Raw genomic sequence first — 23,900 nt, 5'->3', positions numbered from 1 at the left:
GGATCAACTTGGCAACTTTTGCAGAAAAGGCAGTTGGAATTTTGATAGGGAATGCCTTGAATCTGTAGATCAATTTAGAGAGTGTTGCCATCTTAACAATGTTAGATCTTCCACTTCATGAACGTGGGATGCCTTTCCATTTGTTTATGTCTTTATTTCAAGAATATTTTGTAGGCTGAGTGTGGTGGTGGCTTACACCTGTAATCCCAGCCCTTTGGGAGGCTGAGGTGAGAGGATTGCTTGAGCCTAGGAGTTTGAGACCAGTCTGGCTGACATAGTGAGACCCCATCTCTAAACACACACACACACACACACACACACACACACACACACACACAAGCTGGGTGTGGTGGCTGAGACCCCATCTCTAAACACACACACACACACACACACACACACACAAGCTGGGTGTGGTGGCTGAGACCCCATCTCTAAACACACACACACACACACACACACACACACACACACACACACACACACACACACACACACAAGCTGGGTGTGGTGGCTTGCGCCTGTAGTCCTAGCTACTCATCAGGGTGAGGATGAGGTGGGAGGATCCCTTGAGCCCAGGAAGTTGATCTGTGATCCTGCCATTGCAGTCCAGCTTCGGCAACAGAGCGTGAGCCTCTGTCTCAAAAAAAAAAAAAAAAAGAAAAAGAAAAAACAAACAAAAAAACCCCCCAAAAAAACCTGTGTGTGTGTATATATAAAATATATTTTGTAGTTTTTAGTGTACAAGTTTTTTATTTTAAATTTATTCCTGAGTATTTCGTTGTTTTGATACTATTGAAAATGGAATTATTTTCTTATTTCATTTTGTGCTGTTGATTGCTGGTAATATAGAAATATAACATTTTTATAGATCTGGTATTCTGTGGCCTTGCTGAACTTTTTTTTCTTCTTCTTTTTTTTTGAGATGGAGTTTCACTCTTGTCGCCCAGACTGGAGTGCAATGGCACGATCTCAGCTCTCTGCAACCTCCGCCTCCTGGGTTCAAGCGATTCTCCTGCCTCAGCCTCCCGAGTAGCTGGAATTACAGGCATGTGCCACCATGCCTGGCTAATTTTGTATTTTTAATAGAGATGGGGTTTCTCCATCCTAGTCAGGCTGGTCTCGAACTCCCGACCTCAGGTGATCCCGCCCGCCCCAGCTTCCCAAAGTGCTGGGATTATGGGCATGAGCCACTGCGCCCTGCTGAACTTGTTTACTAATGCTAATTGTGAGTGCGTGTGTGTGTGTGTGTGTGTGTGTGTGTATGTGTATATTCTTTTGGATTTCCATATTGTTTTTAAATTATTATTATTTTTTGAGATGGAGTCTCTCTGTTGCCCAGTCTGGAGTGCAGTGGCACAATCTCTGCTCACTGCAACCTCTACTTCCCAGGTTCAAGCCATTCTCCTGCCTCAGTCTCCTGAGTAGGTGGGATTACAGGCATGTGCCACCATGCCCAGCTAATTTTAGTGGTTTTTTTTTTTTTTTTTTTTTTTTTTTTTTTTTTTTTTTGTTGTTGAGACATAGTCTCGCTCTGCCGCCCAGGCTGGAGTGCAGTGGCCGGATCTCAGCTCACTGCAAGCTCCGCCTCCCGGGTTCACGCCATTCTCCTGCCTCAGCCTCCCGAGTAGCTGGGACTATAGGCGCCCGCCACCTCGCCCGGCTAGTTTTTTGTATTTTTAAAGTAGAGACGGGGTTTCACCATGTCAGCCAGGATGGTCTCGATCTCCTGACCTCGTGATCCGCCCGTCTCGGCCTCCCAAAGTGCTGGGATTACCGGCTTGAGCCACCGCGCCCGGCCCCAATTTTAGTGTTTTTAGTAGACAGGGTTTCACCATGTTGGCCAGGCTCGTCTCTAACTCCTGACCTCAAGTGATCCACCAGCCTCAGCCTCCCAAAGTGCTGGGATTACAGGCATGAGCCACCGCACTTGGCCTAAAATTAAATATATCTTGCCACTGGACTGAGAATCCCTTGAAGTCAGAGATTGTACTTCATTTCTTGTTTCTCTTTCTCTACTGGCAAATGTATGTTCGATTTATGCTGCAGTCAGGTGCTATAGTAGTGTGACTTAGGGGAGCATAATGCCACTAATGACTTGGAAAATGGCACAGAAAGGAAGTGGGGCATTGTAAAACTATTTTTACCTATTATAAAATGCTTCCTGAGGTCCAGGAAAGGCAATTCTCACGTTTGTCTCTGCTCTTCTATACCTCTTGCCCCTAATTGTCCTTTGTTTCTGGAACTCAGAATACTAAGGATCATAAAGTTAGGTGTTTAAGGATAGGAACATTAATTTGATTTTATATATTATTTCCCTAGGGAAATGTGTTCTGGCCTCATTAATGAAATAGTTTTATTTAATTTTTTTTTGAGACAGAGTGTCACTCTGTTGCCCAGGCTGGAGTGCAGTGGCGTGATCTCAGCTCACTGCAACCTCGGTCTCCTGGGTTCAAGTGGTTCTCCTGTCTCACCCTCCCGAATAGCTGGGACTACAGGCACACACTGCCACACCCAGCTAATTTTTGTATTTTTTGTAGAGACGCAGTTTTGTCATGTTGGCCAGGTTGGTCTTGAACGCCTGACCTCAAGCGATCTGCCCACCTCGGCCTCCCAAAGTGCTGGGATTACAGGCATGAGCCAGCGTACCCGGCCAAATTTATTGTTAGTAGTGTTGTTATTATTTTTGAGATGGAGTTTCGCTCTTTTGCCCAGGCTGGAGTGAAGTGGCACAGTCTCGGCTTACTGCAGCCTCCATCTCCTGGGTTCAAGCGATTCTTCTGTATCAGCCTCCCGAGTAGCTGAAATTATAGGCACCTGCCACCATGCCTGGCTAAGTTTTGTATTTTTAGTAGCCAGGATGGTCTTGAACTCCTGACCTCAGACGATCCACCTGCCTGGGCCTCCCAAAGTACTAGGGTTACAGACGTGAGCCACTGCGCCTGGCCTCATGAATTTATTTATTTTTATTTTTTATTTTTTGAGACCGAGTCTAACTCTGTTGCCCAGGCTGGAGTGAAGTGGCACGATCTTGGCTCGCTGCAACCTCTGTCTTCTGGGTTCAAGCACTTCTCCTGCTTTAGCCTCCCGAGTATCTGAGACTACAGGCATGCACCACCACAGCCTGCTAATGGAATTTCACCACATTAGCCCAGCCAGTCTCAAGCTCCTGACCTCTAGTGATCTACCTGCCTTGACTTCCCAAAATGCTGGGGTTACAGGTGTGAGCCACCGCGCCCAGCTACTTTTTTCATGAATTTAGAAGTATTTATCGTAATGATTGGCTATGTTCATTGTTAATTCTATGTTCAGATTTTTTCTTTCTCTTTTCTTTTTTACTTGAGGTGGGAGTCTCAGTCCCTTGCCCAGGCTCTGGAGTGTGGTTTGGCATCATGGCTTGTTGCAGCCTTGACCTGGTTTCAGGTGATCCTCCCAACTTCAGCCTTATGGGTATCTGGGACCACAGGCATGTGCCACCACACCCGGCTGATTTTTTTGGTATTTTTTTTTGTAGAGACAGGGTTTCACCATGTTGCCCAGGCTGGTCTCGAACTCCTGAACTCAAGCGATCTGCCCATCTTGGCCTCCCATAGTTCTAGGATTACAGCTATGAGCCACCGTGCCTGGCCCTCAGATTTCTTCTTGAATAAACTCAAGCTTACTTATTTTCCTTTCCCTCTTACTTGCTAAGTTACAGAGACATGGGGGTAACAAACCATTTGCTGTTAAAAGGCAGTATCTGACCCATTTGCTTGTTATATTTGTCTGCCTTTTATTACCAGACATGCAGAAATGCTTTTTAAAAGCACACTGTACTTCAAAAAGGGGTAGTTCCCCTTTACTTAATTTTATTTATTTTTTTGACACAAGGTCTCACTCTGTCACACAGGCTGGAGTGCAGTGGTGTGATCACTGCTTCCTGTAGCCTCGACCTCCCAGGCTCCAGTGATCCTCCCGCCTTAGCCTACCAAGTAGATAGGACTACAGGCACTCACCACCACATGGACCTGGCTAATTTTTTGCTTTTTTTTTTTTTTTTTTTTTCTGTAGAGACAAGATCTCACTATGTTGCCTAGGCTGGTCTTTTAACTCCTGGCCTCAAGTGATCCTCCTGCCTCTGCCTCCCAAAGTGCTGAGATTACATGTGTGAGCCACCACACCTGGCCCACAGTTCCCTTTTAATCAGAAAATATTAAAATGATTTTTTAAAAGAATGGATTCTCTGGTGGGTTCACACTTCCAATCTGTTCTAAAAAAAAACACAAAATAGGGCCAGGTGCAGTGGCTTACACCTGTAATCCCAGCACTTCGGATACCAAGGATGGGAGGATTGCTTGAGGCCAGGAGTTTCAAGACCCATTTGTACAAAAAGTAAAAAATTTTTAAAAACTCAAGTAGAACAGGTAAAGAAAATGAAATTACTGAAAAGAAAGCAAAAAAGGCCAAGAGTAAAATTAAAATTGAAGAAGATAGGGAAGAAGAAAAAGTAGTAGTGGTAGAAGAAGAGGTCTCTGTGAAGAACAAGAAGAAAAAGGATAAAAAGAAACATGATTGGGCATGGTGACTCACGCTTGTAATCCCAGCACCTTGGGAGGCTGAGGTGGGAGGATCACTTGAGATCAGGAGTTCAAAACAAGCCTGGTTAAGTAGCTCCCAAGGAGGGAGAAAAAAAAAAGGACCATCCTGGCCAACATAGCAAGACCCATCTCTTAAAAAAAAAAAAAAAAAAAAAAAAAAAAAAAGCTAAAAAAATTTATCTGGCCATGGTGGTGTCTGTAGTCGCAGCTACTCAGCAGGCTAAGGCAGGAGGCTTACTTGAGCCCAGGAGTTTGAGGTTACAGTGAGCTATGATCATGCCACTGCATTCTATCCTGGGTAATGGGGTGAGACCCTGTCTCAAACAATTTTTTTTCATTAATATTGCTAGTTTAATAGGTTAAAAAAGGGATAATCTCACTGTTTTAATCACATCTGATTTTCTTAAAACAATAACATCAATATTGCACGGTCGTATATCTGATAATTAAAGGTAAGTTTGGGTCACCAAGAATGAGGTTCTCTGATATAGCCAGTTGCTTTAGTACTCAGCCAATTTAGTATGTTCCATTTTAGCAAGTTCTCTTGGGCTGGGTATATTTTAAGAGTGTCAGTGGCTACCCAGACAGTTGTTCTTTATCAAGCTGAAGTAAGATAACAATAATAGATACAAAAGAAATGTTTGAAGGATATTCTGAATAACTTTGTGTGCTCAGTATAGCTGAGACTTGCTGAGATGCTTCAGAGGCAAACCAGTCAGCCTGTTTCATCAGTCAGAGGTGGGATGCCTTTCAACAGTGTGTTGTCTAAGAGTCTAAGGTAGACTTGCCCAAATTAACAAACTTTGCAATTATCAGTGACAGGCAACTATATTATGGCAGTAATAGCACTGGACTGAGTGTCAAAAGACCAAGGTTCAGGTTTCATCTGTACCATGTAATAGTTATGAGGTCTAGGGCAGATCAGTCTATCTCTTTTCTTATTTATAAAATCAAGGTTGTGAGAATTAAGGGCTTTGTGACTGGAATGGGTGACCTTCAGAATGCTAGTAAGATATTATCTAGTGATACAAATCAAAAAATAATTTTTGTGTATATGGAATTAGTGATGCATTGATGTTTTCAGTGAAAATTACATTTCCTTTAAGTTTCATTGGATTATATAGATGGCAGATTGGCTGTGAAATACAAAACTCATGGACTTATTGGAACCACTTTGAGGCCCAGAATAATTCTGCCTTCTCCTAAGGTCATTTACTAAGTTGTAGCTGAGTCAGAATTTGAACTTTAATCTCTAGCATTCTTTCTACTGTGTTCAATTTAATACCACAGGTATTTATATACCTTCTAGGTGTATACACTCTGGTAAGTGCTGTAGGTTATTTTTTAAAAAGTAAAATAGAAGAAACAGTATACACTGACTTTAAAACACTGACTTTATTATTAAAAGTGTCATGATACACACTGTAAATGCTATACTTATTGTGCTTAGGTATGAATGACTAAGTGGGTTTAAATAAATGTCTTAGGAGCCTAGCATGGTGAACTGTGCCCGTAGTCCCAGCTTCTTTGAGATGGACGCTCTGTTGTCCAGGCTGGGAGTATAGTGACATGATCTCGGTTCACTGCCACCTCCACCTACTGGGTTCAAGCGATTCTCCTGCCTCTGCTTCCCGAGTAGATGAGATTACAGGTGCCTGCCACCACACCTGGCTAATTTTTTGTATTTTTAGTACAGACAGGGTTTCACCATGTTCTCCAGGCTGGTCTCGAACTCCTGATCTTGTGATCTGCCCACCTTGGCCTCCCAAAGTGCTGGGATTACAGGCGTGAGCCACCATGCCTGACTAGTCCCAGCTTCTCGAGAAGCAGAGGCAAGAGACTCACTTGAGCCTTGGAGTTCAAGTACAACCTGGACAACACAGTGAGATCCTACCTCTAAAATATAAATAAATAAAATAAATGCCTTAAGGAGTTCATGGTGCTTTGTTGAATTGACTCACAATCAAGGATTCAGTTAATCTTCATTAGTTTTTAATTAGTAGAGCTGGATGTTTATTACTTAAATATTCCTTTTTTTTTTGAGACAGAATCTTGCTCTGTTATCCAGGTTGGATTGCAGTGGCACGATCTCAGCTCCCTGCAACCTCTGCCTCCTGGGCTCAAATGATCCACCTCAGCCTCCTGAGTAGCCGGGATTACGGGTGTGTGCCACTATGTCTGGCGTCTGGCTAATTTTTGTATTTTTTGTAGAGATGGGGTTTCACCATGTTGCTCAGGCTAGTCTTGAACTCCTGAGCTCAATGATCTGCCTACCTCGGTCTCCCAAAGTGCTGGGATTACAGGTATGAGCCATCACATCTGGTCCTTAAATATTATTTAAAACAGTTTTTTTTTTTTTTTTTTTTTTTTTTTTAATGCTTCTCTGGGCCGGTTGCAGTGACTCACACCTGTAATCCCAGCACTTTGGGAGGCCAAGGCAAGTGGATTGCTTGAGGCCAGGAGTTCGAAACCAGCCTGGCCAACAGGGCAAAACCCTGTCTATACTAAAAATACAGAAATCAGCCAGCCAGCCATGGTGGCGCATGCCTGTAATCCCAGCTACTCGGGAGGCTAAGGCAGAAGAATCACTTGAACCTGGGAAGCAGAGGTTGCGGTGAGCTGAGATTGCACCACTGCACTCCAGCCTGAGTGACAGAGTGAGACCCTGTCTGGGAAAAAAAAAAAAAAAGGCTTCTCTTGTTAACTTTGAGACAGTAATGGGGAGGTGGTATTATTCAGGCAGTCAGAAGCATAAATGCCCAGACCGCCGCTATATTTTTAAACATAAGAAACTGAAACCCCTGTCTCTACAAAAAATTTAAAAATTAGCTGGGTGCCGTGGCATGTGCCTGTAGTCCCAGCTACTCTGGGAGGCTCAGGTGGGAGAACTGCTTGAGCCCAGCAGATAGAGGCTGCAGTAAGCCATGATTGCACCACTGCAATCCAGCTTGGTGCAATCACACCAAAAAAAAAAAAAAAAAAAAAAAAAAAATATAGGGGAGCATGATATTCCAGACCTTTAGTATTGTGTTGAGGTTTTTTTCCCCCTCTACTGTAAAATGAGAGTGTTCAGTTTTAAGAGGCACATTTTCAGAGCATGGGTAGAGTCTTTCCAGAATAAAACAGTCTGGCTGGTGATGGAGTAATTAAATTTTTTGAGACATTATTTAAGGAATTACAGATGTTTCATTTAGAGAATAAAGAGGTGGGGACAGTTATTTTCAAATACAGTTGTCCTCGGTATTCATGGGAGATTGGTTCTCAGAGCTCCTGCGGATAAGAAAATCTGAGGATGTTAAGGTCCCATACGTAAACTGATGTACCTGTGCATGTCTTGCAGTATACTTGGCGCATGCCTCTAATCCCAGCTACTTAGGAGGCTCAGGCATGAGAATCACTTGAACCCAGGAAGCAGAGGTTGCAGTGAGCGGAGATTGCGCCTCTGCACTCCAGCCTGGGAGGCAGAGTGAAACGGTCTCAAAAAAAGAAAAATTAAATTAAATTTTTTTTTTTTTTTTTTTTTTTTTTTTTTTGAGACGGAGTCTCGCTTTGTCGCCCAGGCTGGAGTGCAGTGGCCGGATCTCAGCTCACTGCAAGCTCCGCCTCCCGGGTTTACGCCATTCTCCTGCCTCAGCCTCCCGAGTAGCTGGGACTACAGGCGCCCACCACCTCGCCCGGCTAGTTTTTTTTGTATTTTTAGTAGAGACAGGGTTTCACCATATTAGCCAGGATGGTCTCGATCTCCTGACCTCGTGATCCGCCCGTCTCGGCCTCCCAAAGTGCTGGGATTACAGGCTTGAGCCACCGCGCCCGGCCTAAATTAAATTAAAAAAATATTTATGTGATGGCTGAATCCGAGGATGTGAATGGAACCTGTGGCTTTGGAGGGCTAACTGTATATCAAAGATCTGGCAAGTGGAAGAGGCATTAGATTTAGTGTTTTGTTGCTTTGACAAAAGAACGAGGACCATCAAGTAGAAGTTAAAGAGAAAAACGGAATGTAACTTTCTTATAAGATGGTGAGTTTCCTCATGTTAAAGTAAGATACTGAGTTTAACTTATGTTAAAACAGAGCCAGAGCCGGGCGCGGTGGCACAAGCCGGTAATCCCAGCACTTTGGGAGGCCGAGACGGGCGGATCATGAGGTCAGGAGATCAAGACCATCCTGGCTAACACGGTGAAACCCCGTCTCTACTAAAAAATACAAAAATTAGCCGGGCGAGGTGGCAGGCCCCTGTAGTCCCAGCTACTCGGGAGGCTGAGGCAGGAGAATGGCATGAACCCGGGAGGCGGAGCTTGCAGTGAGCTGAGATCTGGCCACTGCACTCCAGCCTGGGCGACAGAGCGAGACTCCGTCTCAAAACAAACAAACAAACAAACCAAAAAAAACAGAGCCAGGGTATTTAGAGATACTGAGGAGGTAGTTAAGTTGAATGACCTTTAATGCTTTTGTAAATAAGTGGTTCTTAATTTCATTAAATGTATATCCCTTTGAGAATCTAACCCAGCAAAGACCCTGTCCCCAGAAAACTTCTGTGGATATACCGTATAGGTATATATTTTCTCTCATACTTGAAAACTACTTTTTGGGGGGCATAGTATTGTATGTTTATATATATGTTTATTAGTATTGTATTTTATTTTCTTTCAGTTTATTGAATTTATTGTTTCTTTTTTCTTCTTTTTGTAGAGATGGGGGTCTTACTATGTTGCCCATGCTTGTCTCGAATTCCTGAACTCAAGCAATCCTCCCACCTCAGCCTCCCAAAGTGCTGGGATTACAGGCGTGAGCCACCCTGTCCAGCCTTGAACTTATCATTCCATTATCTTCTGGCTTACATTGTTGCTTGAGAAGTTAGCCTTGGTGTTAATATCTGTCAGGTATTCTGTGGCATCACTAGTTTTTGATTTCCTCAAACTGCATGACTTGACAGTCATTGGCTTATCCAGATTATGAGAAACTAAGATGTCAGTGCATACAGCAGTTCCTCTGTGGCTATGATTTCTCAGAAAGTTTTTATTCTTTTGATTTGCTCAACACCAAAACAGGCTTCTATATAGTCCACTAGGGATAGTGAAAAATTTGGGGCTTGGTTTAGATTGGAGAGGTATATGGTGGGGTGTCTTATAAGGCTTAACTTTGGGAGGGCCCAGGGCCTTGATTTCTGTCCCCCTTGCCTTGTGTGGCCTTTGAATCAAAAGCTTTAGATTAGGACTTCACAGATTTTAGTGTGCATACAAATCAGATGATCTTGTTATAAGGCAGATTCTGATTCTGAAGGTTTAGTGTGGGACCCAAGATTTTGCATTTCTGATCTATAAGATGATGCTAATCCTGTTGGTATACAGATGACACTTTAAGTTGTAAGGAGTTAGATTGTTATGTTTGAGATGTGAGTGGTATTAGTAATGTTAGTCATGGTTATGAGGTGGTACAGTAGTATATAAAGAATGAAGATCATTCCATTGTGCAGAGGTTCTTTTTTAAAGTTAATAGACTTTTTTTTTTTTTAAAGAGACAGGGTCTTGCTTTGTTACCCAAGCTGGAGTGCAGTGGCATGATCATAACTCCTTGCAGCCTGGAACTTCTGGGTTCAAAGTAGATGGGACTACACGTGCACACTAGCAAGGCTGGCAATTTTTTTCTTTTTTTGTAGAGACAGGTACTTTCTATATAGTGGAGTTGAAAATTTTTCATTGCCTAGTGATGTAACTCTTGGCATAACACATTAGTTTTTCTCTGTCTTTAGATATGTTTAGATACACAGATGCTTACCATTGTGTTACAACTGCCTGCAGTATTCAGTAGTTACATGCTGTACAGGTTTGTATCCTAGGAGCAACAAATTGTACTATATAGCCTAGATGTGTAGTAGGCTATACCAGCTAGGTTTGTGTAAGTACACTCTATGACGGTTGCACAATGATGAAATCACCTAACACATTTCTTAGAATGTATTCCCGTTGTTATGTGATGCTTGACTGTATAATTGTAACCGCCCAACAGGTTCACCTTGCCCACTGCCTCAACAGAGCCGATTTATCAAGACGGGAATTGCAGTAGAGAAAGAGTAATTCAAGCAGAACTGGCTGTGTGGGAGACTGGAGTTTTATTTTTACTTAAATTAGTCTCTCTGAGAATTTGTGAATTGGAGTTTTTAAAGATAATTTTGTGGGTAGGGGACCAGTGAGTCAGGAGTTCTGATTGATTGGGTTGGAGATGAAATCATAAGTAGTTGAATCTGTCCTCTTGTGCTGAGTCAGTTCCTGGGTGGGGGCCACAAGACAAGATGAGCCAGTTTAAATCAATCTGGTTGGTGCCAGCTAATCCATTGCGTATAGGGTCTGCAAAATATCTCAGCTAATCCATTGAGTATAGGGTCTGCAAAATATCTCAAGCACGATCTTGGGTTTTGCAATAATGATGTTATTCCCAGGAGTAATTTAGGGAGGTTTAGAATCCTGCAGCCTCTAGCTGCATGACTCTTAAACCATAACTTCTAATCTTGTTAGAATTTGTTAGTCCTGCAAAGGCAGTCCAGTCCCCAACCAGGAAGGGGGTTTGTTTTGGGAAAACTAACCTAAACTGTAAACTAAGTTCCTCCCAAAGTTAGTTCAGCCCAAGTCTAGCAATGAACAAGGACAGCTTGGAAGTTAGAAGCAGGATGGAGTCGGTTAGATCAGATCTCTTTCACTGTAATAATTGTCTCAGTTATAATTTTTGCAAAGGTGGTTTTATAATGATATGTATATGGAATAGTTTCACTGCCCTAAAAATGCCCTGTACTCCACCTATTTATCCCTACTTCTTCCCCTCAACTGCTGTAACCACTAATATCTTTCTGTCTTCATAGTTTTGCCTTTTTCAGAATGTCATATCGTTAGAATTATATAGTATATAGCCTTTCAGATTGGCTTTTTGTCACCTAGCAATATGCATTTGAGGTTTCTCAATGTCTTTTTGTGACTTGATGGCTCATTGCTTTTTATTGCTGGATAGTGTTCCATTGTCTGGGTACACTACAATTTGCTTATGCATTCACCTACTAAAGGCATCCTGGTTGGTCCAAGTTTTGGCATTTGTGAATAAATGTCCACGTGCAGGTTTTTGTGTGGACATGAGTTTTCATCTTTGGGTAAATACCAAGGAGTGCAGTTGCTGGATTGTGTGGTGAGAAAGTATGTTTAGTTTTGTAAGAACCTCCCAAACTGGGTATAACTTTTTTTTTTTTTTTTTTTTTAAATTTATTTTTTTGAGACGGAGTCTCGCTCTGTCGCCCAGACTGGAGTGCAGTGGCGTGATCTCGGCTCACTGCAAGCTCCGCCTCCCGGGTTCACGCCATTCTCCTGCCTCAGCCTCTGGAGTAGCTGGGACTACAGGCGCCCGCCACCACGCCCGGCTAATTTCTTTTTGTATTTTTAGTAGAGACGGGGTTTCACCGTGTTAGCCAGGATGGTCTCGATCTCCTGACCTCGTGATCCGCCCGCCTCGGCCTCCCAAAGTGCTGGGATTACAGGCTTGAGCCACCGCGCCCGGCCTTTTTTTTTTTTTTTTTTTAAAAACACAGATCTCGCTGTGTTGTTCAGGCTAGGCTCATCTCCTGGGCTCAAGCAATCCTCTTGGCTTAGCCTCCTGAGTAGCTGGGACCATAGGTGATTGCAGTTCACCTTGCTGGCTGTACCATTTTGCATTTCCACTAGCAATGAATGAGATTTCCTATTGTTTGACATCCTTGCCAGCATTGGTGTTGTGCTTTGGATTTTGGCCATTCTAATAGGGATAAACTTTTTTTTTTTTTAATGAATTTGAAGTCTTTTTTTCTTATTAATGATTTCTTTTAACCACAGTTGTCACAATTATTGTCTTAATTGGCATTTCTCTGATGACATATGTTATTGAACATCTTTTCATATGCTTATTTGCCATTGGTGTGTCTTTGGTGAAGTGCCTGTTCAGATCTTTCCCTATTTTTAAAATTGGGTTGCTCATTTTCTTTTTTCTTTTTTTTTTTGAGACGGAGTTTTGTTCTTGTTGCCCAGGCTGGAGTGCAATGGCACGATCTTGGCTCACCACAACCTCTGCCTCCCAGGTTCAAGTGATTCTCCTGCCTCAGCCTCCCGAGTAGCTGAGATTATAGGCATGTGCCACCATGCCTGGCTAATTTTTGTATTTTTAGTAGAGATGGGGTTTCTCCATGTTGGCAGGCTGGTCTCTAACTCCCGACCTCAGGTGATCCGCCTGCCTCGGCTTCCCAAAGTGCTGGGATTACAGGTGTAAACCACCGCCCCTGGCCATGTTGTTCATTTTCATATTAAGTTTTAAGAGTTCTTTGTGGCCCGGTGCGGTAGCTCACGCCTGTAATGCCAGTACTTTGGGAGGCCGAGGCGGGCGGATCCCGAGGTCAGGAGATCGAAACCATCCTGGCTAATGCGGTAAAACCCCATCTCTACTAAAAATACAAAAAAATTAGTCGGGCGTATTTGCCAGCGTCTCTAGTCCCAGCTACTTGGGAGGCTGAGGAGGAGAATGGTGTGAACCTGGGAGACGGAGCTTGCAGTGAGCCGAGATCGTGCCACTGCCCTCCAGCCTGGGCGACAGAGGGAGACTCCATCTCAAAAAAGTAAATAAATAAATAAAATAGTTCTTTGTATATTTTGTTTCATTTTTAATTTTTTATTTATTTTGAGATTGGGTTATAAGACTGGCTAAATGTTTTTTTTTTTTTTTTTTTTTTTTTTTTTTATGGTAAAGACAGTGTTTCGACACTTGCCCAGGCTGGTCTGGAACTCCTGGGCTCCTGTGATCCACCCACCTTGGACTCCCAAATTGCTGGGATTTTATTAGCCACTGCACCTGGCCTCTTTGTATATTTTGGATACCAGTTCTTTATCAGATACATGTTTTGCAAATATTTTCTCCCAGTCTGTTGTGTTTCTATTCTCTTAGCAGTGTATTTTGCAGATCAGAACTTTTAACTTCAATAGAGTCCAGCTTATCAGTTTTTTCTTTCCTACATCATGTTTTTGGGGTTGTATCTAAGAAGTCATTGCCAAACCCTAAGTCACCTAGATTTTCTTCTGTTATCTTCTAGGAGTTTTATAGTTTTCTATCTTACATTTAGGTCTATGATCCATTTTTTTTTTAATGATCCATCAATTTTTTTTTAATGTTCCATCTTTTTTAATCTTCCACAGTTTTGATGGGTTCTCTTGGACTTTATTCTATAGCAGTTCATGACCATGTACCATTTACAGGCATAAGTGATAAACTTCATAGTGGCTGAGAATGATCAACAAAATGAGTTGCCTTGTGTTATATCATGGTCCAAAGGAAATATGTCAGTGATATATGAGTGACTGAGGTTTTACTCGTTGAGATTACATCCGGGTACCTTTTGGTGATGAAACTGTTTATTGTTTGTTGCACTGTTTATTGTTTGTTGCAGAGTTCTACTGCAGACCAACAATTCCTGGACCCATTTAATAACCCATGTGTATTAAATGTGATATGATTGGGATTTTAAAGGCCAGAGGTTTAAGAGAGAGATGTTCAAAAGTTGTTTTTTTTTTTTTTTGAGACAGAGTCTTGCTCTGTGGCCCAGGCCGGAGTGCAGTGGCACAATCTCAGCTCACTGCAACCTCCACCTTCCAGGTTCAAGCAATTCTCCTGCCTCAGCCTCCCGAGTAGCTGGGATTACAGCTGTGTATCACCAAGCTGGCTAATTTTTTGTATTTTAGTAGAGATGGGGTTTCACTATATTGCCCCCAGGGTGGTCTCGAACTCCTGAGCTCAGGCAGTCCGCCTGCCTCACCATCCCAAAGTGCTAGGATTACAGGCTCAGCCTTCTAAAATGCAAGGATTACAGTTGTGAGCCTCTGTGCCTGGACCAAAAGTTGAATTCTCAAATAGTTAAGATATCATGTGTTCATATGGGCCATAAAGGATCAAAGTAAATGTGGCTTGCCATTATTGTAATGTTGCTATCCTGAGTGGGTCTTTTCTTTTTTTTTTTTGAGATGGAGTCTTGCTCTGTTGCCCAAGCTGGAGTGCAGTGGCGCGATCTCGGCTCACTGTAAACTCCACCTCCCAGGCTCAGGCAATTCTCATGCCTCAGCCTCCCAAGTAGCTGGGACTACAGGTGCCTGCCACCATATGCATGGCTAATTTTTTGTATTTTAATAGAAACGAGGTTTCACCATGTCGCCCAGGGTGATCTTGAACCCCTGAGCTCAGGCAATCTGCCCACCTTGGCCTCCTAAAGTGTTGGGATTAAGGTGTGAGCCACTGTGCCTGGCCCTGATTGGGTTTTTGTCATTATCTGTTCAGTTCATGTAGTTTTGGCTGTTAATTCTGTACTTGAATTATTCAGTCACAAAATCTTTTTACTGACTGCTGACTCTACTTGCACTTTCATTGCTTAATGATGAAGGCTGTTTAAAATAATATTGTAATGCCAGACACGGTGGCTCATGCCTGTAATTCCAGCACTTTGGGAGGTTGAGGCGGGCAGATCACCAGAGGTCAGGAGTTCAAGACCAGCCTGCCCAACATGATGAAACCCATCTCTACTAAAAATACAAAAATTAGCCAGGCATGGTGGTGCATGCCTGTAATCCCAGCTACTCAGAGGCTGAGGCAGGGAGAATTGCTTGAACCCTGGAGGTGGAGGTTGCGGTGAGCCGAGATCGTGCTGTTGCACTCCAACCTGGGTGACAGAGCGAGACCTTGTCTCAAAAATAAATAAAATAAAATAATATTGTATCTAGATTTTCTTTTTTTTTTTTTTTTTTTTTTTTTTTTTTTTTTGAGACGGAGTCTGGCTCTGTCACCCAGGCTGGAGTGCAGTGGCCGGATCTCAGCTCACTGCAAGCTCCGCCTCCCGGGTTTACGCCATTCTCCGGCCTCAGCCTCCCGAGTAGCTGGGACTACAGGCGCCCGCCACCTCGCCCGGCTAGTTTTTTTGTATTTCTTAATAGAGACGGGGTTTCACCGTGTTAGCCAGGATGGTCTCGATCTCCTGACCTCGTGATCCGCCCGTCTCGGCCTCCCAAAGTGCTGGGATTACAGGCTTGAGCCACCGCGCCCGGCAATATCTAGATTTTCAAATCAGGTGTTTATGCAGGAAAAGACAATTGTTTTATTGGTTTTAGAAAACCAGCAAACCAAAGCAACAATAAAGATCCCTGAATACATTTTTTTCTTTAATTAATTAATTACTTGGGTCTTTCTGGTAAAATAAGATACTTCCTTGTTACCAAATGCCAGTTTTATCAAATGAAAAGGATTGTGTTCATAGATGATGGAGATAATCACCAGTTCTGATAGTTACTCTAAAAGATAAGACATAATCCTATTCAGCCAGACCTAGTGAAAATCAGAAATACCGATGAAACTTGGACAAGTAGAGTAAGACTTTTGGTTTAAAACACCTTTGCAAATGGGTTTGGTATGTGTAGTATTTATGTGTGCTACCTGGGTTCTAAAGAATCCATACTATATGCTAATTTTTAAATTATATACATGGTACTTTTTAAGCCTCATAGGCTAGCCTACTGTCTTGCTGGCCTCCCTCCCTCTCTTCCTACAATAAATTGGCTAAAATAATGAGGTAATATCTAAGTCATTGTAGTCTAGGACTGAGTCATTGTTTTCTTTGAAAAGATTCCAGAATACTTTTGTATTTTCTTAAAGGTAACCTTTTTGCACTTGTTTTAAGGTATTGTTACTTGATTTACAGCCAATGAAATGGAACTGTTAAGTTTGTAAGCATCTTATATTTTTGAAGTGCTGATTGTATGTTCAATCAAATTCAATATTTATGGTCTAATATGTTCTAGGCTTTGGTGTAGGTGCTTGGGATATAATGATATATAACTCATAGTTCAGCCTTAAGTCTAAATATTTAGTATTTTGTCAATTTTTTAATTTAGTTTTTAAACACAGTTTTTAAAAATAAGTTTTTAATTTTGAGATAATTATAGATTTACATTCAATTGTAAGAAACAGTAATACAGAGAAATCCCTTGTACCCTTTACCCAGTTTCCCCTGGTGGAAATTTCTTCCAGAATCACGGTACAATATCACAACCAGGGTACTGACATTGAAACAGTTAACAGTAAAGTGGTACAGCCACTCTGAAAAATAGTTTGGCAGTTTGCCTAGGAGTACAGTTGCTAGGCCATATGGTAGTCACATGCTTACTTTTTAAAGAAACTGCAGTTTGTATTGATATACTATGGTGGAGGCCCAGGTTCCCCACGGGGTCCCCACTGACCTTGTTACTGGTCTGCAGGGATGAAATTCCTGGCTACCCTACTTAGCTTTCTCTGTCTTCACCTTGGAAGGGGTGTTGAGTGCCTAATTACAGCTTTGAGAGGTTGGAAATCTAGGCTCCCCACTTGGCCTTTACTAGAACGGGTAGGTTTTAAGCCACAGTATTTTCTTGGTGTTTGGCTGGAGTAGATTGGTTATTGTCTAAAACTTTTCTGTCTTGCTAGACTGCCACTTTCTTGGTCTTTTAGCTAAAGAAGGCTGACTTTTGTTGGGGCTTTTCTTTTCTTTTTTTTTTTTGGGAGACAGAGGTCTTGCTTTGTCGCCCAGGCTAGAGTGCAGTGGTGTGATCTCGGCTCACTGCAACCTCTGCTTTCTGGGTTCAAGTGATTCTCGTGCCTCAGCTTCATGAGTAGCTGGGATTGCAGGAGCCCGCCACCATGCCCAGCTAATTTGTTTTTTGAGATGGAGTCTTTTTGTTGTTGTTGTTGAGATGGAGTCTCGCTCTGTTGCCCAGGCTGGGGTGCAGTTGCCGGATCTCAGCTCACTGCAAGCTCCGCCTCCCGGGTTTACGCCATTCACCTGCCTCAGCCTCCCAAGTAGCTGGGACTATAGGCGCCCACCACCTCGCCTGACTAGTTTTTTTTTTTTTTTTTGTATTTTTTAGTAGAGACGGGATTTCACCATGTTAGCCAGGATGGTCTCGATCTCCTGACCTCGTGATCCGCCCGTCTTGGCCTCCCAAAGTGCTGGGATTACAGGCTTGAGCCATCGCGCCAGGCCGGGATGGAGTCTTAACACTGTTGCCCAGGCTGGTATGCAGTGGCATGATCTCGGCTCACTGCAAACTCTGTCTCTCAGGTTCAAGTGATTCTCCTGCCTCAGCCTCCGGAGTAGCTAGGATTACAGGCACCCGCCACCATGCCTGGCTACTTCACTGTATTTTTAGTAGAGATGGGATTTCACTATGTTGGCCAAGCTGTTCTGGAACTCCTGACCTCATGATCCGCCCACCTCGGCCTCCCAAAGTGCTGGGATTACAGGTGTGAGCCACTGTGCCCGGCCTGCTCAGCTAATTTTTGTACTTTTGTATTTTTTTTTTTTTTTTTGAGACGGAGTCTCGCTCTTTCACCAGGCTGGAGTGCGGTGGCGCAATCTCGGCTCACTGCAGTCTCTACCTCCTGGGTTCAAGTGATTCTTCTGCCTTAGCCTCCTGAGTTGTTGAGACTACTGGTGCGAGCCACCACACCTAATTTTTGTATTTTTAGTAGAGACGGGTTTTCACCATGTTGACCAGGATGGTCTTGATCTCTTAACCTCATGGTCTGCCCCCCTCGGCCTCCCAACGTGCTGGGATTACAGGTGTGAGCCACTCTGCCTGGCCCAAATTTTTGTATTTTTAGTAGAGATGGGGTTTCACCATGTTGGCCAGGCTGGTCTCAAACTCCTGACCTCTAGTGATCTGCCCGCCTTGGCCTCCCAAAGTGCTGGTATTACAGGCAGGAGCCACCACACCCAGCCTTTATTTTTTTTTATTTATTTATTTTTTTTTTTGAGACGGAGTCTGGCTCTGTCGCCCAGGCTGGAGTACAGTGGCCGGATCTCAGCTCACTGCAAGCTCCGCCTCCCGGGTTCACGCCATTCTCCTGCCTCAGCCTCCCGCGTAGCTGGGACTACAGGCGCCCGCCACCTCGCCCGGCTAATTTTTTGTATTTTTTAGTAGAGACGGGGTTTCACTGGGTTATCCAGGATGGTCTCGATCTCCTGACCTCATGATCCGCCCGTCTCGGCCTTCCAAAGTGCTGGGATTACAGGCGTGAGCCACCGCGCCCGGCCTATTTTTTTTAGAGACAGGATCTTGCTATGTTGCACAGGCTGTGGTGCAGTGGCTATTCACAGGTTTGTGAATATAGTACCCTGTATCCTCAAATTCCTGCCCTCCAGCAGTCCTCCCAGGGTAGCGAAGGTTACGGGCATGCACTACTCTGCTCCCGGCTGGGACTTTTCCCTTCTGTATTTATTGATGTTTCTGGATTGCCAGCTTCATTAGTTCTAATTCTGGGATATATGAGGCAAAAAGAAAACCCAGGGAACTTGTCACCGTATTATTCCTTGTGTGCTAAAGTCTCTAGCTGTTCCGCTTTCTTTCCACTTTTCAGACCATAATGTTCAGGATTTTTAGTTGTACTGATGGCAAGAATAAGGAAAAAGCATGTCTACCCCATCTTCCCAGAAACAGAAGAGTTTTTGTGTATCTGTTTTTCTTTCTCTTTTTCCTGACCGGCAGTGGTTTGGATGTGTGTTTTTATTTTTAAAATTTTTTTTAATTAATTAATTTATTTTTCAAAATGGAGTCTTGCTCTGTCATCCAGACTGGAATGCAGTGGTGTGATCTCAGCGCACTGCAACCTCTGTCTCCCAGGTTCAGGCAATTCTTCTGCCTCAGCTTCTGGAGTAGCTGGGATTACAGGCGCATGCCACCATGCCAGGCTAATTTTTATATTTTTAGTAGAGATGGAGTTTCACCCTGTTGGCCAGGCTGGTCTCAAACTCCTGACCTCATGATCCGCCCACCTTGGCTTCCCTAGGTGCTGGGATTACAGGTGTGAGCCACCATGCCTGGCCTGGATGTGTTTTTATCCAAGCATTTTTTTTTCTTTTTGCGAAACTTTTATTTAATGTAGAGAATTTAGAAACACAAACATTATATAAGAGAATAACATTTTCATATATATTCTTCTAGACATTTCCTGTGAATATATATACATATTTTTCTTGTGAAAACAAGAACTATATATACTATTCATGAACTTTTTGCTCAATATATTGTAAGCATCATTCTTTGTTAATAAATACATGAATATAGCATCACTTTGGTATCAGGTTGTAATATGCACATTCTGGAGATCGTTGATATGTGTTACTCCCCTAGGTCGAGTGCCTGAGAGACAGTTCATGTACAAATAAATGGCATACTTTTTCATATGAGTCTCATAGTTCAGATGTCACTTACATACTAGAGACAGAAGTAAATCAGATTTAGTCATTAGTTTTAGAAACACTGGGTATTTGGGTAGGTATTTAGATTTTAAAGTTTAAAAATAAAATGAAAACGAAAGTGTTCACGTGACTTTACAAATGCTATTTTGATTAAAATTCTTTTTCATATTTTCCATAATATTATAAGAAGGGTCATTATACTTTTCAGAAGAACATTTGAGATAATAATGGCTTTCTTGTTTGTTCTTGGAGGAAATAGGAGATACTAGCAGTGTTTGTTTCAATGAACCCTAGCATTAGTTTTCTGCTGGAACTTGCAAAACAGAAACCAGAATGACTTAAATCTTTTCCATAGTACAGTTTTTTCTAATTGCTATGAGGTATACTTCCAGATGTTCAGATTTATTGGGAAATTTAGATTTCATAGCTTAGGATTTTTGGTGTTAGCTATTCAGATTGATGCATCAGGTCTAATTAAAAATTATACTCAATCTTATTTTCTTGTACTTTGTTATCTTTTTCTTACAGTGTGAGTAGCTGCAGTATAACTCAAAACCAGTAATTGTAAAACCACTTTGTAAATGAGCATAGATGCAAAAGCATATAATATTTGGAGTTTTAGTTTCTGTTTCTTTAAAGGTGAAGGTACTTATGTCATAATTTGTTTAGGAAGCTATCCTTTCAACTTAACACGGAGTTGAAATTGAAATGTGTTCTTAGACATAAATTTGAGATGTGTTATTGAACATATTTAACACGTTATCAGTTTTCATATTTTTCCAAGCAGTTAACCATTGGGTAGTGCACAGCAAGCGCATTCTCCTCTTGGCCAGTCTGTGCATCTTCTAGTTTGAGATGTTCATCACTGTCTGGCTGTGAACCCCAAATGTCCTCCTGGTGATCCTGGAAGGTATTTTAGAATAGTTTTGGCTTTCTGCTTTTGATTCTAATTTATGAGATCTGGAGTGGAGTCCAGAATCTGAATTTTAAAAAGAATAGCTCTATTGAGATATAATTTATATAACATACAGTTCAGCCACTTAAAGTATACAGTTCATTGGTTTTCAGTATTTTCACAGTTGTGCATCCATTACCACAATCAGTTTTAGAATATTTTCATTACTTGAGCTGGACGCGGTGGCTCACACCTGTAATCCCAGCACTTTGGAAGGCTGAGGCAGGTGGATCACTTGAGGCCAGGAGTTCAAGACCAGCCCAACCAACATAGCGAAACCCTGTCTCTCCTAAGAATACAAAATATTAGCTGGGCATGGTAGTCCACACCTATAATCTCAGCTACTCGGGCGGCTGAGGCACGAGAATAGCTTGAACTGGAAGGCGGAGGTTGCAGTGAGCCAAGATCGCGCCACTGTACTCCAGCTTGGGTGACAAAGTGAGAATCTGTCTCAAAAAAACAAAAACAAAACCAAAAAACCCACCCTGTTCTCCTTAGCTACTCCTTCACCTAATCCTTCCATTTCCCTGCATTCCCAATCCCTAGATTTTTATGGTGTGTGGTTCTCAGTGGGGGTAGGGGTAGAGTTGTGATTTTGCCCCTTAGGGGACATTTGACAGTGTCTGGAAACATTTCTCATGGGTCACAACTGGGAAGGTGCTATTGGCATGCTGTTAAACATCTTCCAGTTTAGGGGACAACCTCTCATAACAATTACCTTGTCCAAAATTTCAGTAGTAAAGGTGTTCAGAAACTCTGGAAGAGAATTAGACTAAACAAATTGCAAGATCAAATTTTTAGCCCTCACATTGGCAGCAGGATATTATCTTACATGGTTGATTTATAATTTATGTAAAATCCTTTGGGGATATACAGATGAATAGAAAAAAGAGTCTTAGGGACCTAAGGGACTCAGTTTAGTCTGGAATAGTACGATGTCCTGTGGAAGCCATGAACCCTAGTCCAGAGCCTGGGATGTAGTTGTTGAATGAACATGATATGTGGTGGTAGTTTGAACTAAAATGATTCTTAGTTATTTCATAATTGATGAATATCTAGATTGGTAGACTTCACATTGCTGTATAGACTATTCCCTCTTTTAATTCTCCTATCTTGCCAAAATCAATAACCATAAAAAAGAATGTGTACAAGAATCTGATTTTTATAGTTTATTTCAAAGAAATTATTTAAGAGTCTCAATGGTGCTATAAAGAAATTAAAGACTGGCTGTGGTTTGGTTCACTTGAAAAGGATATATGGGTCTGAGTGTGTGTGTTTAATTTTTTAAATTTTCTTTTTAAAAGAAAATTTTTTTTTCTTTTAAAAACAAAAAAAAAATTTTGTTTTTGTTTTGAGACAGAGTCTTGCTCTGTCTCACTGCAGCCTCCGCCTCCCAGGTTCAAGCATTTCTCCTGCCTCAGCCTCCTAGTAGCTGGGATTACGGGTGCTCGCCACCATGCCTGGATAATTTTTGTATTTTTAGTAGAGACGGGGTTTTGCCATGTTGCCCAGGCTGGTGTTGAACTCCTGATCTCAGGTGATCCATCCACCTTGGCCTCCCAAAGTGCTGGGATTACAGGTGTGAGCCACCGCACCCAACCTAAGTGTGTGTGTGTGTGTGTGTGTGTGTGTGTGTTGAAATTGGTTTTCAAAGGTGATTTGATTAGCATTTGAACAGACTGTGAATCCAGGATGTTTGTGTTCCCTTCCCTCATTCTTCCATTCTTTTCTCTGTCAATTTTTGTACCGCGATATATGAGGGATTAAAGAAAAGTCTTTTAGAATAGTTTTGACTTTCTGCTTTTTTTTTTTGGAGACAGAGTTTTACTCTTGTTGCCCAGGCTGGAGTGCAATGGCACAATCTCAGCTTACCGCAACCTCCGCCTCCTGGGTTCAAGTGATTCTCCTGCTTCAGCCTCCTGAGTAACTGGGATTACAGGTGCCCACCATCACACCCGGCTAATTTTTGTATTTTTAGTAGAGACAGGGTTTCTCCTTGTTGGTCAGGCTGGTCTTAAACTCCTGACCTCAGGTGAGCTCCCTGCCTTGGCCTCCCAAAGTGCTGGGATTACAGGTGTGAACCACTGAGCCCGGCCTATTTCTTTTTTTTTTCTTTTTTTTTTTTTTTTTTTTTTTTTTTGAGATAGAGTTTTGCTCTGTCACCCAGGCTAGAGTGCTGATCTCAAACTCCTGACCTCATAATCCACCCGCCTTGGCCTCCCAAATTGCTGGGATTACAGGTGTGGGCCACTGCACCCAGCCAAAAATTTTTAATTTAATTTAATTTTTTTTTTCCCCCAGACGAAATCTCACTCTGTTGCCCAAGTTGGAGTGCAGAGGTGTGATCTTGGGTCACTGCAACCTCCACCTCTGAGGTTCAAGCAATTCTACTACCTCAGCCTCCCGAGTAGCTGGGACTACAGGCACGCACCACCATGCCCAACTATTATTTTTTTGTATTTTTAGTAGAGACAGGGTTTCACTATGTTGACCAGGCTGATCTCGAACTCCTGACCTCGTGATCCGCCTGCCTTGGCCTCCCAAAGTGCTGGGATTACAGGTGTGAGCCACCGCGCCTGGCCTTAATTTAATTTTTACTAGTTAATTTTCTTTCTTTTTTTTTTTTTTAGTAGACCTGGTCTCGCTCTGTCACCCTGGCTGGAGTGCAGTGGTGCCATCATGGCTCACTACAGCCTGAACTCCTGGGCTCAAGTGATCTTCCCACTTCATCTCCCAAGTAGCTGGGTCTATAGGTAGGCACTACCATGCCCAGCTGATTTTTGCGTTTCTTGTGGAGACAGGGTACGGCTATGTTACTCAGACTGGTGTCTCAAACTCCTAGGCTCAAACGATCCTTCTGCCTTGGCCTCCTGAAGTGCTAGGATTATAGACTCTGGGTCCACCTGACAGTTTCTTTAAAAATTAAACATATACTTACCATACTACCCAGAAATCACTCCTTTGGTTATTTACTCCAAATAAGATAAAATATATGTTCACTTAAAAACTTGTACATAATTGTTCGTAGCAGACTTATTCAAAACAGCAAAATGTGAACCAACCCAAATGTTTTGTTAACAAGTGTAAAGCAAAACATGT

The 23,900-nt window shown here is 42.5% G+C and overlaps 1 protein-coding gene across 3 annotated transcripts in view; it reads left to right on the top strand.

Moving 5' to 3' along the window:
- Positions 1-23,900, top strand: part of MAP4 (microtubule associated protein 4) — a 231,400-nt gene that overhangs the window by 14,211 nt on the left and 193,289 nt on the right. The gene's annotated exons all lie outside the window — the stretch shown is intronic.

The sequence above is a fragment of the Macaca thibetana genome, chromosome 2 (genome assembly GCF_024542745.1).
Source record: "Macaca thibetana thibetana isolate TM-01 chromosome 2, ASM2454274v1, whole genome shotgun sequence".
NCBI classification, from domain to species: domain Eukaryota; kingdom Metazoa; phylum Chordata; class Mammalia; order Primates; family Cercopithecidae; genus Macaca; species Macaca thibetana.
The sequence above is the reverse complement of the archived record's forward strand: the minus strand, read 5'-3'. Positions and strand labels throughout refer to the sequence as shown.